This window comes from Haliotis rubra, unplaced genomic scaffold, assembly GCF_003918875.1.
Source record: "Haliotis rubra isolate DU_JTF1 unplaced genomic scaffold, ASM391887v1 Scf823, whole genome shotgun sequence".
Classification (NCBI taxonomy): Eukaryota; Metazoa; Mollusca; class Gastropoda; order Lepetellida; family Haliotidae; genus Haliotis; species Haliotis rubra.
Window position 1 is genome coordinate 368,946 of NW_025767550.1, and position 17,590 is coordinate 386,535.

General features: G+C 37.1%; 1 long non-coding RNA gene across 1 annotated transcript; it reads left to right on the forward strand.

Annotated features, from left to right (window-relative positions):
- The first annotated feature begins 1,603 nt into the window (after window positions 1-1,603).
- On the forward strand, window positions 1,604-13,306 carry LOC124262139. The gene is made up of 3 exons (XR_006894502.1): window positions 1,604-1,613; window positions 9,137-9,140; window positions 13,189-13,306. It is a non-coding gene; the product is annotated as an uncharacterized LOC124262139 (long non-coding RNA).
- The last annotated feature ends 4,284 nt before the right edge of the window (window positions 13,307-17,590 follow it).

Sequence of the window (17,590 nt, forward strand, 5' to 3'; positions counted from 1 at the left end):
GAACCACTGTACTTCAACACAATCTTACAACAGTTGTAGCACTGAGACCACAATGCGGAATAACTGTGACACTTATGAAGCACGGATCCTATGCCTCGTGTGTTCGTAACAGGAAGGTGCTGCTTAGTTTTGTGGGGTTAATAGCTGAGGAAGCATGCATATAAAGCGTAACTGACACGTCATTTCTTCGATACCCGCCAATGGATTGAGGAAATACGGTATCCTTTTCATGGTGCGCATGTGTAATATGTGACAAGTTATAAACAGTCCCTCAGTGCAACCTTATCAGAGTTAGAGCTGATAGGGCTGTTGTGGGGCCGAACGTGTCCTCACTACAAAAATGACTTGGTTTCCTGAAACCTGGAAACCATCCGTATACTGGGTAATTTGCGAATCCAGTTGGTTTCCATTCACTGAAACTGAGTAACTGAGTTTCCAACTAGTTTCCATTTTGGATTCTTTGATTTTTGCATTTCTGTAAACCAACAAGAAACTAAGGTTAGAGGTTTCTTGTTGGTTTCCATTCCTGGAATTGGCAATTGAAGTTTCATTAAATGGAAACCAACATGAAACCAGAATATGTAGTTTCATGTTGGTTTCCTGTGCACTGTTTTGAACTGAGTAACTTAAAATTTGCAAGTATTTGGCATAAAGTTGACCATCCTGGGATTCCATATGATGGGGAATTTTGAAAATCTAAATAGATGGATGATATTCTACGATGATTAAAAATTTTCACTGTAGTAATGAAAAATCTTAAACGTCAAAAAGTGAAATTTGAGGGGAAAATCGGTTGAATTATGTTTGCTTTAGAATGTGAAAGAGTATAAGCATTTAGGAACTTTAGTATAATGTAATTCAAACAATTGTCAATACATTACGGATTTCTCAATAACTAGAATATCAGGGAATTGTACTATGAATAGAGGTTGTGAGTAATGTTTACCATTAAAAGCATTTAGAGTTAGTATGCTTTGACAGTGAGTTCAAGTACCTGGCAAACAATCAGTGTCATGTCATTTGTATGTCGTGGTCTGTGTGTCGGCTTCCTTGGGGTTGTCTCGTCTTAACGGGCACCTATTATCAAAATTAAATTGCTGTAGAAGTAATGAGTCGGTAATCCGTGGGCACGCGCGAACTCGTGACATTTTATAAAAGCAATGGTTTTATGTACTGAAGTGGTCATTTTCGTCTTTTATGTCTTGAAATCACAACCAAATTGGGTCAGATAATGTTTTCATACCTGCCAATCGAAAAGGGATTATGTATTTGTTATTACCCACAATGCCCCTACACACAATTGCCGCCATTTTGTCACTTGATCTCATGAGAAGTTGTTTTGAAAGTGGGCCAAAGTGTCTCCCGTTATTAACACAACAAGGAACCCAGCACAGTGAATTATTCCTTCGCTTGTCCATGTTATCTGAATCAAGAAAATGGCAATGCGAGTTACACTAGAAGCTTTGGAGGCTCTGGTACGTGAAAACTTGAAGACAGGAGCAGTCGTCGATCGCGGAGGGAGAAAGGGAACATTCCACGACCATGTCAGGTACAGTGTAAATTTCTTGAATTAAGCAATAGCTCATGTTATGTGTAACGTTTAATGTACATAAGTAGCTAGGACAATAAATATGAAATCAAAATTTTGGACTTGATGGAACTCGATAAGCAATTGCGTGTCGAAATGTTGGCAAGAGATATGGCTTCCTTTACTTAGTCAACTCAAGAACTCGATTGTGATTTGGATCAGGTCACATACGACTAAATGGTTCATTATCGTAATGTATGAAGTATTATCTTTGCAAGAACAATATGAACCACAAATATATCCAGCAATGTGACGACTCAAGATAACTTCCAAACGTATTTAGAAGTATTCGAATATTATTGCAAGATATCCAATGATTGGAAGTTCTATTTTAAAGTTTGTTATTGCAAATTCCTTTTGATATTTGTACCACTGAAAACAATACAGTGGGGGATAGTGAGTCATTTTGCATTTATAGGAATTCTCTGAGCAGATTTGGTGCATGGTTAGAGTGAAGTTTCAAAATTCTTTGTCTAGTTATTAAAGTTACAAGACAGCCTATGACCCCCAAAAATCGACAATATTTTCCAGCCAACTTTTAAGACGATATTTATCATGATACTATAATGCTGTTGAGTGGATAAATTGTCAACACAATATATTTGGAAACTGTTTTTTAAAAGGGTTTCAAGTCGGTATAGGATGGATTACTGATCGATGTATGAGGTAATTTAAGTTAATCATCTGATGTAAACAATTTTACACTTAGAATGTCAAGATATCTAACTCTGAATGAAGAGATGTGGATTTTGTTAGATCCACAAAAGAAGTTTGTAAAGAAAGTTGGATATATAGAACGTTTAATAGGATATGTTGGGGATACATTGATGTACATTGCCAACCTAAAATTAAATGAACTTGTTAATTTTGCTTCTTTTGATATTAGCATATCTACACCTTGCAAATTGATATTTATTCTTCTATTTTCATGCCTTATTGTTATCAAGAGTACAATATCACTTAGATAGTTCCTGATTTTTCCCTTAATTTCTACATTTCCAGCATTCCATTGGGGCAGTGTTGCAAAAACTGAAGATGACTAACTGATCTTGACCTGCAACAGGTATGTGTAATCCAAACCCTTCAGTAAATGATGTACATAAAATTATCCAAATAATGTAAATCCTATGAATCAGAAAAATACATAAAAATTACACAACCCCATTTTCGTAACTTCCAACTGGAAATATTTTCCACTTATACACATCTCCTTTCAGAAGCAGTTTGGCGGTTTTGGACGAACAAGAGGGTTCATTCACCTAGAAGACAAAGAAGTGGGAAAGCAGAGGCCTTTGTCCGCAAAGAACAGCAAAAGATTCATATGTGTAAGTAAATTCTAACCGTTCTCAATTCTAATGTTACACAGGTTAAAATTTAAGGAAAACCTTATTTGAAAAAAAATCAAGTTAAAGAACAAATAAACTTTGTTTTTTTACTCTTTTAACTATTACATATGAAAGATTTGTGGTCAGTCTTATGGGGAACACCAAATTCATTCTTTAAAAACTTGTGGTTAATTTGTACCGAGCGATTAAAAGTTGCCAAAAAGTCGCCTGCTTCACTCTCGCCCGCCAACGAAACCACAGACAGGTTACGTAACTCTGTCGCCAGAGCACTGCAGTGACGTCATATGAGGAAGGATTTTCAGTTAGTTGTATAGAAAGTGTGTAGCAAGCTCGTCATTTTGATGATTTCTCGACATCAACGAAGACATGCCAAATCGTTGCGTTGTCGTCAATTGCTCCTAGAGGTCGGGCGATGGTGTCGCCATGCACAGATTTCCACAGGACCCCGCAGTTCGTGCAAAATGGGTTATGTTTGTGAGTGCGAAGCGAGCGTTGTGGAAGCCTGAAACGATATCTTACTTGTGTTCAGATCGCTTCACGGAAGTTAAAGAATCAAAACTACTTACTTATCATAGTAAAATATGTATATGATTGATGACCATAAAGATTTTCCATGACACAACTTGTAACATAACGATTTCTGCCTCAGAAGCGAGTTTGTGGTCGAAGTAACAATAATACTGTAAGTAGTATTATATTGACACCCACCTCGCCTCCACGAGAGAAATTGTTATGTTATACGCTATGTCATGCAAAATCCTATTGACCATCAATCAAATACATATTTTACTACCAGTAGAAAGAAGTTTTGATTTTGTAACTCGGTGAAAACTAACCTAAATACCATTTATACTCAGATTGGCGGATGTTCTCGACAGGGCGCCGCCATTTTTGAAAATCGTGAAGTCACGGGCTAAAGTCTGTTAGAATTAATGAGATTATGGTTTGTTTTCATCAAGTTAGAAAATCAAAACTACTTTCTACTCGTAGTTAAATATGTATTTGAATCATAACCAAAAGCATTTTGCATGACACAACTTATAACATAACGATTTCTTCCACGGAAGCGAGGTGGGGGGTCGAAGTGACAATGCTGCGCGATAACTTTCTTGCTACATTCACGTGGTTAACGTCCACTCACCAGTATGTATATACTAGTCAATGTACGTCTTTATATTTGGTCTTATAATCCTAATTAGTTTATTATCATACTTGTATGCATTTTGAAACTAAATAAAAAGCAGACGATCTGCTAATACTTATAGTGCATTTATAATAGGACTGTAATATCTGGACATTTTATAGTTTGCCAATGTGAATCATAATTCGCACACACGCCCTAGTATGTCTCATTACACTTCATGGCGAAAACAACAATTCTGTTGAATGCTACGACAAATGAATAAAAACAAAATGCAAATATTAAAATTAAAACAGAATAAATTTATAGGAACAATGTCAGGCTATTACCTTGTTCGAGGAAAGTATCCATCAATATAAAAAAACCGAGTGATATGCCATTCATCTGCAGCTGTTCCAAGTGATGTGTCTTTCAACAGTCTAGTATATGAAAACGTGATATATAGTTTCAGGTATGTCACATTGGTGTATAGTCTCATTGGTCACCCAAGATAGCACACCTGGCAACTGATTGCATAATGTCCACCATTCTTTAAAAACGGTAATTTAGTTAGCCAATAATGAGCAATCAATCACTGTATTGGCGGTTAATCCTTTGAAGGAAGGACGTTGTTTTACGCAGACACAGCCACGACAGAGTGTATTCAGTATAGATTAATAAATCTACATAGATAAACACTACCTTTGACAAATCCGCTGTGTAAGATAAAAGTAATCAATCAATCAGCGTGTTCTCGGTTAATCCTTTTATCGATGTTTATAATGTTGAATATTTACTCCAGACACAAGAAATGCCAAATGGGAACCTTTGTCGGGTAATCTAAGTGGTGTTACCACTAATTATACCTGTTATAAATTCATTAACTGACCATCAAGTGAATGATGACAAATAACATGTGTAGGTTTATACCACCTAACACGGGTTACAACGAGGGAGTATTAATTGCTGTATTGCATGCAATTTTAATTGCATGTGAAAACTTATGGGCCGAAACTGTTTTGAGAATACAAACAGAACTTCATTGTTGCATAAGAAATACATATAAGCATTTGCTGTGTGCTAAAACTGTATGTACCTATTTACCTAAGTAAAATTTCAGATTCTTCTAGCAATGGCAAAATAGGGTTGTTTAGTTTACCGATTCAAATAAATCAAATGTCAATTTTTAATATCACGCGTAATAGACGTCATATTTTTACATGACATGATTAAATATCGAGGTAAAAAAACACAGAAATGGGATCAATTTGGATCAGTCATTATACAAATAAGGCCTAACGACACCAAGCGATTTTGACAGAATCGTCTATGAAAACAAGTTGTAACTCGGAAACTAGGCAAAGCAGGAGACAAAATTATATGACAGAAGATTGTGAGAACATATAGCTTTCATTTTCCACAACAGTTGTCACGATTTCAGGTTTATACAAACCTGTAAACAAGATAATTTACCCCTGAAAATGTAGATGAATTCTGCATCGGCCCTCATATCTATTCCTCATATGACGTCACAGAGACGCCCCGCTCTGATTGGTTGAAATTTCATTCGCGGGTGAGAATTGTGCACTGTTGTCAAAAAGGTCGATTTAAGTTGATTAAAGATCGAAGTGAGTAGTTTTAATGACAGGGTTTCATTTATAGCGATGCCAGTTAGTGATTTATGTATTTGACACCAGGCGAGCATGTCCTGCCCTACTGGTACACAATTTGCAGAAATAGTGTTCCTCAAAGCGGAAATATATAAACAACGTTGAGGGAAGTAAATGTCCCAAAGGACGTGTAAGTCAGGAAACTGTGAAGAGAGTAAAAGTCGTAAAAGATGTAAGAAAAATGTAAAGCCATGTTTGTAGAAAATATAACAGATATGTAAGTCTCGAAAACGAGAAGGAGCGACAGTCGTGAAGGACCTGGAAGTAGAAAAACGTTCCACATCAAAACTAATATGTGTCAAAAAGCCTAGTCGATTGTGCGATTCCGATTAAAACAATGTGTTCATGTTTATTAAATATTGATATCAGCTGTTCGCGAACAGTTGAACGTATCCTGCATAACAATTGGTATTCTTCACACACACGTGTAAAGCCAGACAACTGTTCACCCCAAAAACACGTGAACACATGGTACAAGTTATATTGGGGGATTGCTTCGGATATCATTTATTTACTGATGCATCCAATTTAGAAATGTTCCCCATGTGAGTATAATATAACCTTTGGATAGCTTTACTTAGGCCTTGAATGTTGTAACTTTGATCGAACAAGTTCTGAGCAAGAGTCATATAAAGATCTTTGACATCCTGGTGACTGAGCATACTCGATTGTACCTCAAAAGTTGCGAAATGAGAGCACCAAAGGCTGGTGCTGTTGGAATATTGCTCGACATTAAGAGAAAGTTTACTATTGGAACTTGGAAGATGACATAATCCTTTTTGTCATACATCCTTGGGGTGAGGCTTTGTTCTTTAAGGTTGTGGACATCTGAAGGGTGGCTTAGGAAAATATACATGCATATGGTAATGCTTCCGAAGGTTTGAATCCCAGATTGGACCTGGTTATGATCCATGGTTTGACTGCACCATACTACGGCATGTTACCAGGAGAGCAAACCTTCACCAGCCTCACTTTGATCTTTCTTACCATGATACTTCCCCACATGGGTACAATGTATGAAACCCATTTCTGGTGTCCCCGCCGTGATATTGCTGGAATACTGCTAAAAGCGGCGTAAAACTAAAGTCACGCACTCACTCTTACCATGATACATAACTGATGCTCAGTCCATCTCTCTCCTCAATGCATGTACGAACTTTGTTGAGTCATGTCCAATATTGAGACCACACAGTTCCACGTTTCATCTCAGACGGTGAACTCCCCAATACATAAATCACAACCAGAACATGTACACAATACCACGTGCCTCTAGTGACAGTCAACATTACATCAGCACATCGCTACATGACCACCTATCGTATCCACACGGGAAAACTGGGACGTTGTGGTCAGAAACCATTCCTATCCTACTACACTCCAGCATATTGCGTTGCAGATTTTTGAAGAGAACACTTGTGATGCCTACACATGACCTTCCACCAACAACCCACAGTGCCGCAAATATGCATAGATTTGCTGATAAATTACCCCCGAACTTTAGACGAATGTGTTCGTTGCTGGACACTCAGTGTTTTCTGCTGTGTCATTTCCGCGGCTCAATAAATATAGATCGGGAACACAGATAAGCAGGATCACATCAAAATGGTCAAGGCAAAGAAGTGGATACTTGCTTCACAATTTGTGGGGGAGCCAAAGGGCTCCAACTTCAAGTTCGAAGAGGAGAACCTTCCTGCATTGAAAAATGGAGGTGAGAGTATGGCGTAATGATGGCCTTGTGATCTCCCACTTACACAGTCCGCCGCGATTATGTTTAAGTATTGTTGCATCTGGAGTAATATATGGCAATCACTCATATACATTTTAATTATTGATGGGTGTATTATTTCAACCACTGTCAGACGAAAAACTAGATGCAATAGTTTCAAGCATCTAAGCTTTCTAACATGTCACAAATGTTAGCGTTCCTTTGAATTAGGAAAAGCCTAAAGCAGCCATTTTTGTAAGATAAGATAGTTTTTCATCGACATTTCTCTTTCCTTGATTAGTTTTCTCATTGCTTTGTGTATTTTCTCGTTATTTCAATTATTTTCTTATTGCTTCTATTAATTGGTCAAGTATTTTCTCGTTACTTGAAGTTACTTTTAACAACTTGAAATGCAGAAATTCAGAATGATTTCTCGTTGCTTCGACATTTCGACTTCGATTAATTTTCGTGGATGTTTCGGGCTAGTACTATTTTAAGACATAATATAAATCTAAGCATGTGAAGCATGCATATGACATCGTTGCCATCGTTAATAGTGAGTGATAATGAGTTTTACGCCGCTTTTAGCAATATTCCAGCAATATCACCGCTTGGCGGAACACCAGAAATGGGCTTCACATTGTACATGTGGGGAATCGAACACGGGTCTTCGATGTGCGAGCAAACGCCCAGACGTGACTTAATATGTCATGTTTAGATTCTTGTCAAAATTAATGAGCTTGGGCATAAGCTTTAAGCTTGGGCGTAAATTGTTAAATAATATAATCTCTTTAATTTGATTTATTACTCATTTAGTATTAAGATATGGATATAATGATACATACTTTGAAATTAATTCAATGATTTATATACTATTCTGCCTTGTTTCGTTTGATTTAGGACTCATTAAGTTTTACTAATTGCATATATTGATACATACTTTGAAATTAAGTCAATAATTGAACATCTTCAAGGATTTAAGTTACATTCTGTCCTATTATTTTTAGTTACATAATCAGCAGTCTCATAAAACTTTAGAAACAAAAGCATTTAGAATTAGGAGAAAGAGTACAAATCTTTGGTCAATTCTTTAAAGGTCACATGCAACGTAAAACACAACTTTGCAGATTCTGATACCTTTCGGTATGGACGTACCGAAACAAATCATCAAAAATGCAAATTCAAGTTATAAAGTTGAAAAATAACGCGATGAAAAAAACCGCGCGAAATCGGAGTTCAAACGATTCACTAATTTTCCCCCGGGCTGTCTGGTGAATACTCGGTGAAGGCTTTGGTGTGAGCTATTTTCATAATGTTTTGTTGATATCTCACAGGCGCGAGCTTTTTATATGTTATGACAGTAAATAAACTGTTTATATAATTTCATTTGTCTATTTCACCACACTTTCTTCTTACCGAGTCACTTTCTCAGTTCGATACTTAAAAGCAATGTCATTATTTAGCGTTGACAGTATTTCTAACTGTGATATAGATATGTCGTTGTCACAGACAAAACTCAATGTCTTGTTTTATTGACACCTGTGTGTCTGCCTGCCTGTCTGCTAATGACAATATTCAATACACAACTGCGATCACTGACCACATGCAATTTGAACTTAACACCAATCAGGCTATACACCATAAACAAAATGCATTGATTTATGGCCCGAGTTCGGTCTCTGTCACATTATGTAATAACACAGACAGGCAGGTGTGATACTTGAACACATGACATGTTATGATGTCTGTTGATTGCAAAATGTTATACACAAAAAATGAGCATGTATTTACAAAACCCAACATCTCTATATATACACACACAATGAGCCGTGAAGGCGGCATCTGCTAATGAACCAGCCGTTACACTTTAGTGCACATCCACCCGCTCTGACTGGGTTCGGTATCCCGGCTGCTTCGTTTCGAGGGAGGTAAACCCAAGTACAAAATATTGCACTTTTGATTTGCGATTATACGCTTATAATTTTGTTCATTAGTTTTTTCATAATTAGCAATGCATATTCTACCATGACTTCAGTAAACACTGGATTGTGATTGGTTAATTAAAGTCATTCAGAGGTATATAATCACGTTATACAGGTCTCTGTTTTCCGTGCGCAATCATACATGGTTTACGGTAATGCACTATTTTTGTCTGCCCACTAACATGGCGGACACCGAACAACCTACCGATGCATCGATAAATTACGGCGATTTTACTGTCGGAAATTACACATATGTCTTTAAAGATGGATTTAGCGATGACGGGCACGACTCACTACTTGCGTAAATCACAGCAATAGGTGTTTATACATACAAAAGTACTTCGAAAGCATGGAAACAAATATTCAGTCGAACAAGATCAAAACATCGTCTGCTTTCCGAATAAAAATTCAGCAAAAACAAATATGTTTACGTTGATTCTATGTTATGTCAGAATAGATCCAGTAATAGACTGCTACAAAATTTCCGTGTTAAATTTATTATCAGCTTTCGTCAACGATATCGCCACTGATCTTGATCCGGTAACGGAGGATGCATTAACATCGAACGCCGAAGAAATTTTAGATTCTAATGCCTTCCGTCCACATAAATAAACAGTTGGGTTATCAATTCAAACAAAATGATATTTTGAAATTTGTACTGTTTCAAATTTAGCGGTAGTAAAACACAATTAGATCTACAGAATCTGCAAAACCGTTCTGTTTAGCCCAACATATTTTTTTTTCTAAATGTATAATATCGTTGAAAAAGTTATTTAGCTTAGTCATGATCCTCTTATCCATTACACTGCTTGATCTAAAGTAGTCTATTAAAGTATAATTAATTACCTTACCGTGTTTATGCCAGAGGTACACCCTCGTGTCCTGATCCATCCTTTCGGAAATATCACCAAAAATCTGGCTCTTTGTCAACAGACTCGCGAACATGCCAGCCAATCCGATTCAATTTGAATTCACTACACTTTGAAGCAACTAGGTCACAAAACACTTTCCAAAATGTAGAAAATAATATCCGTAGAATCGAATTTGAGCACAAAGTACACACATGAGTGTGTAAGAGTCACCACAGCTGTCGCACGCAGACGTAGAGGTGCGTGAAATCGTCAAGTTGACAGGGCGCAAAATTCAACAGTATCTAAATTCGGTACAACACGGACTTCTCGTTACAGCAAAAGCGCCCCTACTCTTAAATTTTGTACCAGTACCAGTAATTAGATATCAAAGACTATCTCAGTCATACAATCAGGTTAACCTTGCGCAAACTGTCAGTGGCTCTCCTGTCGCATCTTTCCAAATGTAAACAATGACTTCGAGAAAAGGTCAAGGCCATGAGGTTGCTGCCACTATTCTGGTGGGGAAAGGGTCTACGGTGGAATTTTCAAATGTGAACCAAGCTTTTGAAACTTATTTGATATATGTTTTCCAACTTATCAGTTAATGATTTGTGATTGATGCATTGAAAAAACAAAACGTGATTTGTTATTACTGAATCTGGAGTTTGTTAGTCATTGACGGTTTGCCACCAAACACCCTGTTTCGGGCGATACCACTTGAGATTGGAATGCGAGGCCGCTTCACGTATTGACTCGTAACCAAAGAAAGAGCTCCACCTGAAATTGTTCATAAAATTGTCATGGTAGAATGGAGATAAACCTACTGTGTTGGAAAATCAGAGGTATATAACGAAATTATAATAGGCTCTAAATTGTTCATTTAAAACCTCACGCTACGCTGTTCGGTTTTAAATGAAATTTAGAGCTATTATAATTTCGTTATATACCTCTGATTTTACCACACAGTAGGTTTATCTCCTAATTATATGTCATGAAGAAGTGATAATTGTGTTTTAATTATGTTTGATTTTTTGGTTGCATTTGACCTTTAAGATACACATACAAAATGTCTTGGAAAGGGCAGCCAGTAAATTTTGATTTACCAAAAAAGAGACCTTTAATTTTAAAGAACAAATAAACTTTGTTTTTTTTTACTCTTTTAACTATTACATATGAAAGATTTGTGGTCAGTCTTATGGGGAACACCAAATTCATTCTTAAAAACTTGTGATTAATTAGTACCGAGCGATTAAAAGTTGCCAAAAAGTCGCCTGCTTCACTTTCGCCCGCCAACGAAACCACAGACAGGTTACGTAACTCTGTCGCCAGAGCACTGCAGTGACGTCATATGAGGAAGGATTTTCAGTTAGTTGTATAGAAAATGTGTAGCAAGCTCGTCATTTTGATGATTTCTCGACATCAACGAAGACATGCCAAATCGTTGCGTTGTCGTCAATTGCTCCTAGAGGTCGGGCGATGGTGTCACCATGCACAGATTTCCACAGGACCCCGCAGTTCGTGCAAAATGGGTTATGTTTGTGAGAGTGCGAAGCGAGCGTTGTGGAAGCCTGAAACGATATCTTACTTGTGTTCAGATCGCTTCACGGAAGTTAAAGAATCAAAACTACTACTTATCGTAGTAAAATATGTATATGATTGATGACCATAAAGATTTTCCATGACACAACTTGTAACATAACGATTTTCTGCCTCAGAAGCGAGTTTGTGGTCGAAGTAACAATAATACTGTAAGTAGTATTATATTGACAACCACCTCGCTTCCACGAGAGAAATTGTTATGTTATAAGCTATGTCATGCAAAAATCCTATTGACCATCAATCAAATACATATTTTACTACCAGTAGAAAAAGTTTTGATTTTGCGTAACTCGGTGAAAACTAACCTAAATAGCATTTATACTCAGATTGGCGGATGTTCTCGACAGGGCGCCACCATTTTTGAAAATCGTGAAGTCACGGGCTAAAGCCTGTTAGAATTAATGAGATTATGGTTTGTTTTTCATCACGTTAGAAAATCAAAACTACTTTCTACTCGTAGTTAAATATGTATTCTACCATGAATCAAGGAAATACTAGATTCTGATTGGTTGTTCAGAAAATCAGACGGCATCAATTGTGGATTGATGCTCATCTGATGTAAGGCCGCTTCACCGCGCATTAACAAATCTTATTGTGAGAACTACTTCCGTTTGACCACAATGATGGCGGATCATAACAACAACTCCATGGATTTTGACGCTGACTTTCGAATATTCCATAGGCAATTGGAAATGTTTGGAATAAAATGCATTTGATTTCATTGCGCTTCACTGTGCACGTATGGAACACTGCCGCACTACTTCAGCTTGACCACCAACATGACTAATATCAACACAACAGACGTGATGAAATGCTGATAAAACATTTATTTTAAACTCGAAAAGTACAATTATATGATTTCCCCACAATTATGAGGAACCTCACTATCATCAGGTCACCCTCTATTATAAAAATATTCAAACTCAGTTTACAATACAAAAAGCCCCAAACATAAAAACAAAACAATATCTAACATATAAATCAGAAAAGCCTTGTAAAAATACGTCCTATCTATACAAAATATGCAGCAAAACATAGTACACATTTACCTACCTGGTAAATGGTATATTTAATTCCGTTTAGAATGGGAAAATTCAAGATAGATCTAACGGTCTGGCGAAACACCACATTTATGCCACTCACAGGTATACTCCATCATATCCCGTTGCATCATTCACAAAAATAAATCTGCTCTCTCTGCCAGCTTCCCGCAAGGTTGTCACTGTTATGTTCATCTACTTTGAAACACGCTTGGACACAGTCCAGTCCCAAATGATGAAAACAAAGTTCCAAGGAATCACAAGTTAGTCGCATGTAATACGCCTAGCAGCACTGTCACCCCTTTGTCCTGCATGCCGGGGTGGAGGCAGTAAGTGAAATCATGATCGGCCGGTCATAAAAATCAACAGTCTTTGATGAGTTACAGGTCGTAGGTTGATCAGGAAAGGATCTATTCTTCGATTCTGCAGGGTTCAGATTCGACAGTTAGTCATATTGCCCCACTGTCACTTCAAATTTCAACTTTTCGCAAAACGTAAACACTGGCTCGTCCGCCATTTCAAACTGTTGCGTAACTGACTACTTCGATGAAAATAAGTAGGTCAGACGATTCCATTATAGTGTGTAGGGGGTACAGTTTCACGGCACACAAACAATAGGCTGGTATTAGTCGTGTGGAGTTGGAATGAAAAAAACCCCAAGATCTCGGGTATTACATAATTGCATTGAATAAACAGTAGTTTGATTTCTTTAGACAGAATATTGTTATGTTGTAATGTTAAAAAAATACGAACGACACCTACCGCACCCTTCACAGACGAGTTCAATTCGCCTCTCGTCCCATGCCGGATTACGCAGTGTCTTCCGCAGAGCGAGGAAGTTCGATTTTAAATGGTTCATAGTAGAATGGAGATAACCCTTGTGTGTTTGAAAATCAGAGACATGCTTTACTGAATTGATGGCGACTAAACATTTCAAATGAAACCTCACGCTACGCGTTACGAGACCTCACGCTACGCGTTCGGTTCCAATTGAAATTTATCTCCTAATTTGAATCATAACCAAAAGCATTTTGCATGACACAACTTATAACATAACGATTTCTTCCACGGAAGCGAGGTTGGGGGTCGAAGTGACAATACTGCGCGATAACTTTCTTGCTACATTCACGTGGTTTACGTCCACTCACCAGTATGTTTATACATGTACTAGTCAATGTACGTCTTTATATTTGGTCTTATAATCCTAATTAGTTTATTATCATACTTGTATGCATTTTGAAACTAAATAAAAAGCAGATGATCTGCTGATACTTATAGTGCATTTATAATAGGACTGTAATATGTGGACATTTTATAGTTTGTCAATGTGAATCATAATTCGCACACACGCCCTAGTATGTCTCATTACACTTCATGGCGAAAACAACAATTCTGTTGAATGCTACGACAAATGAATAAAAACAAAATGCAAATATTAAAATTAAAACAGAATAAATTTATAGGAACAATGTCAGGCTATTACCTTGTTCGAGGAAAGTATCCATCAATATAAAAAAAACCCGAGTGATATGCCATTCATCTGCAGCTGTTCCAAGTGATGTGTCTTTCAACAGTCTAGTATATGAAAAGTGATGATATATAGTTTCAGGTATGTCACATTGGTGTATAGTCTCATTGGTCACCCAAGATAGCACACCTGGCAACTGATTGCATAATGTCCACCATTCTTTAAAAGCGGTAATTTAGTTAGCCAATAATGAGCAATCAATCACTGTATTGACGGTTAATCCTTTGAAGGAAGGACGTTGTTTTTACGCAGACACAGCCACGACAGGGTGTATTCAGTAAAGATTAATAAATCTACATAGATAAACACTACCTTTTGACAAATCCGCTGTATAAGATAAAAGTAATCAATCAATCAGCGTGTTCTCGGTTAATCCTTTTTATCGATGTTTATAATGTTGAATATTTACTCCAGACACGAGAAATGCCAAATGGGAACCTTTGTCGGGTAATCTAAGTGGTGTTACCACTAATTATACCTGTTATAAATTCATTAACTGACCATCAAGTGAATGATGACAAATAACATGTGTAGGTTTATACCACCTAACACGGGTTACAACGAGGGGAGTATTAATTGCTGTATTGCATGCAATTTTAATTGCATGTAATGAAAACTTGTGGGCCGAAACTGTTTTGAGAATACAAACAGAGCTTCATTGTTGCATAAGAAATACATATAAGCATTTGCTGTGTGCTAAAACTGTATGTACCTATTTACCTAAAGTAAAATTTCAGATTCTTCTAGCAATGGCAAAATAGGATTGTTTAGTTTACCGATTCAAATAAATCAAATGTCATTTTTAATATCACGCGTAATGGACGTCATATTTTCACATGACATGATTAAATATCGAGGTAAAAAGCACAGAAATGGGATCAATTTGGATCAGTCATTATACAAATAAGGCCCTAACGACACCAAGCGATTTTGACAGAATCGTCTAAGAAAACAACAAGTTGTAACTCGGAAACTAGGCAAAGCAGGAGACAAAATTATATGACAGAAGATTGTGAGAACATATAGCTTTTCATTTTCCACAACAGTTGTCACGATTTCAGGTTTATACAAACCTGTAAACAAGATAATTTACCCCTGAAATGTAGATGAATTCTGCATCGGCCCTCATATCTATTCCTCATATGACGTCACAGAGACGCCCGCTCTGATTGGTTGAAATTTCATTCGCGGGTGAGAATTGTGCACTGTTGTCAAAAAAGGTCGATTTAAGTTGATTAAAGATCGAAGTGAGTAGTTTTAATGACAGGGTTTCATTTATAGCGATGCCAGTTAGTGATTTATTTATTGTACCCCCCTAGAGTATATGTGATCTTCAATGTAATTTCATGAAAATGTACACTGATATTCAAAAGAGCTTTCAAAATAAACACTGTTTAATACGTGCAATGTATAATTAGAAATATGCAGCTAAAAGAGTTTTAAATAGTATATAGTAAAGCGCCAATGTACATTTATTAATTTATTAACAACACCCCACTAAATAGTAGCTGCAAGCACATTGTCAATAGCAGTATGAGATATTAGTTATGGAGGTCCGCCTTTGACCCCATTCTATTTCTTGTCTGCCAGAATGACCCGTCATTATTTTTTAAACCCAAAAATTTCTTTTCACATTATTTTCAAAATAATGGATAATTCGTAGTTCTATACATGTGATATCAAAGCATAATGTATGTAACATTCAGAAAATAAGTTATAGCTTTCACATGAGAATTTCTCGGAAAAATAGGCAATGATAGTATGAATTTGCTAGTGTGCATTCCTAAGAGATGTTATTAATTCAATGTCAATGTTTTTCTATAAGTCACAACTGTTATTTAGTGAAAGAAAAACCTTTTGTCAGTCATCAAATGTCCAACCAAAGCTAAGGAAATATGTCCTTTACTCTCGCTTGTCTCTCTACTCTTACAAAATTTCACTAAGTTCTTCTGCGATTGAAACTTTTATCACTTTTCAGGTCAAATGATCAGTTTTGATTTATTGAACTTCGTGCTTATTGAACAGTGGTTACAGTTTATTTTTCCTCAAGCTTAAGGAACATTGGACAGTTTTCCTTTCTCCAGCTAGCGAAATTGTTGACGAATGTTTGTTTGTACCTGATTGTTTATTGTTTCAAATATCAGAAGCTGGAAAGCAGGAAGAAGGTCCTGACAACGATTGACTGGCCGGAGAAGAAGAAGCAGAAAGTTCTTCCTCTCTTGGGGAAAGAGTTAACATTTCTCAAATTGGCAAACCAAATAATATGGATTCATCTACATTGATGAGTTTAAGGAAAACATTCCATACTCACTGCTATTTATTCCCATATTGCTTTTAATTATTCTCATGCCAATAAAAGCCCACTTTATGTACTACCGTTATCTAACATACTCTCATACTACCGGGTATAATCTATTTCACACACACAGACACACGCACACGCACGCACGACCGTACGCACACACGCATGTAAGCACGAACGAACGAGCGAACGAACGTTCGAACACACGCACGAACGCAGGTAGACACACCTAATTTTTCATCTTTCAGTCGCATCACGTTATAGCTTTTTGGTAAAGTGCTTTGTTCTCTATTATGTAGATAGTAGATTTTTTATGTAAACCCACCTACCCTGTCGGCGACATCGTCTACATCCTGAGGCGGGTGTAAAATCTCATATGCCTGACTGACTGTACGAGGTGCACCACAGAGCCTTCAGACGTGCCAGTATGGATCGGAACATACCCCTTATCGATTTGTCAAAATTATACGTTTATCTCTGAAATATAGAATTTATATGTATAGCCTGTTTATAGGGTAGTGTGAGTGTGTATCTCTCTCTCATCCTCTCTCTCTCCCACACACAAACTCCCTCTCTCAATATTGCTGATGAAGGGTAAAGATGTAACATGTCACTGACATCTCAGTACTGAAGTAATATTCTTGCTGTTTGCCGTCTGCTCGTTCAGTTGTGTAACGTGGATACACATAAAGATAAAGCAAATGTATTACGATTAGGTGTCGAGTCCTCTTGTAGCTTACAGAAAGGGTAAATGGTGACGGATGCAGTCCTGTACTGTATGGTACATGTAGATTCAGGACGACGCTCTTGGAGTAGTGTGTGATACATGCATGCACACCCGGAAGACTGAAGACTCAGG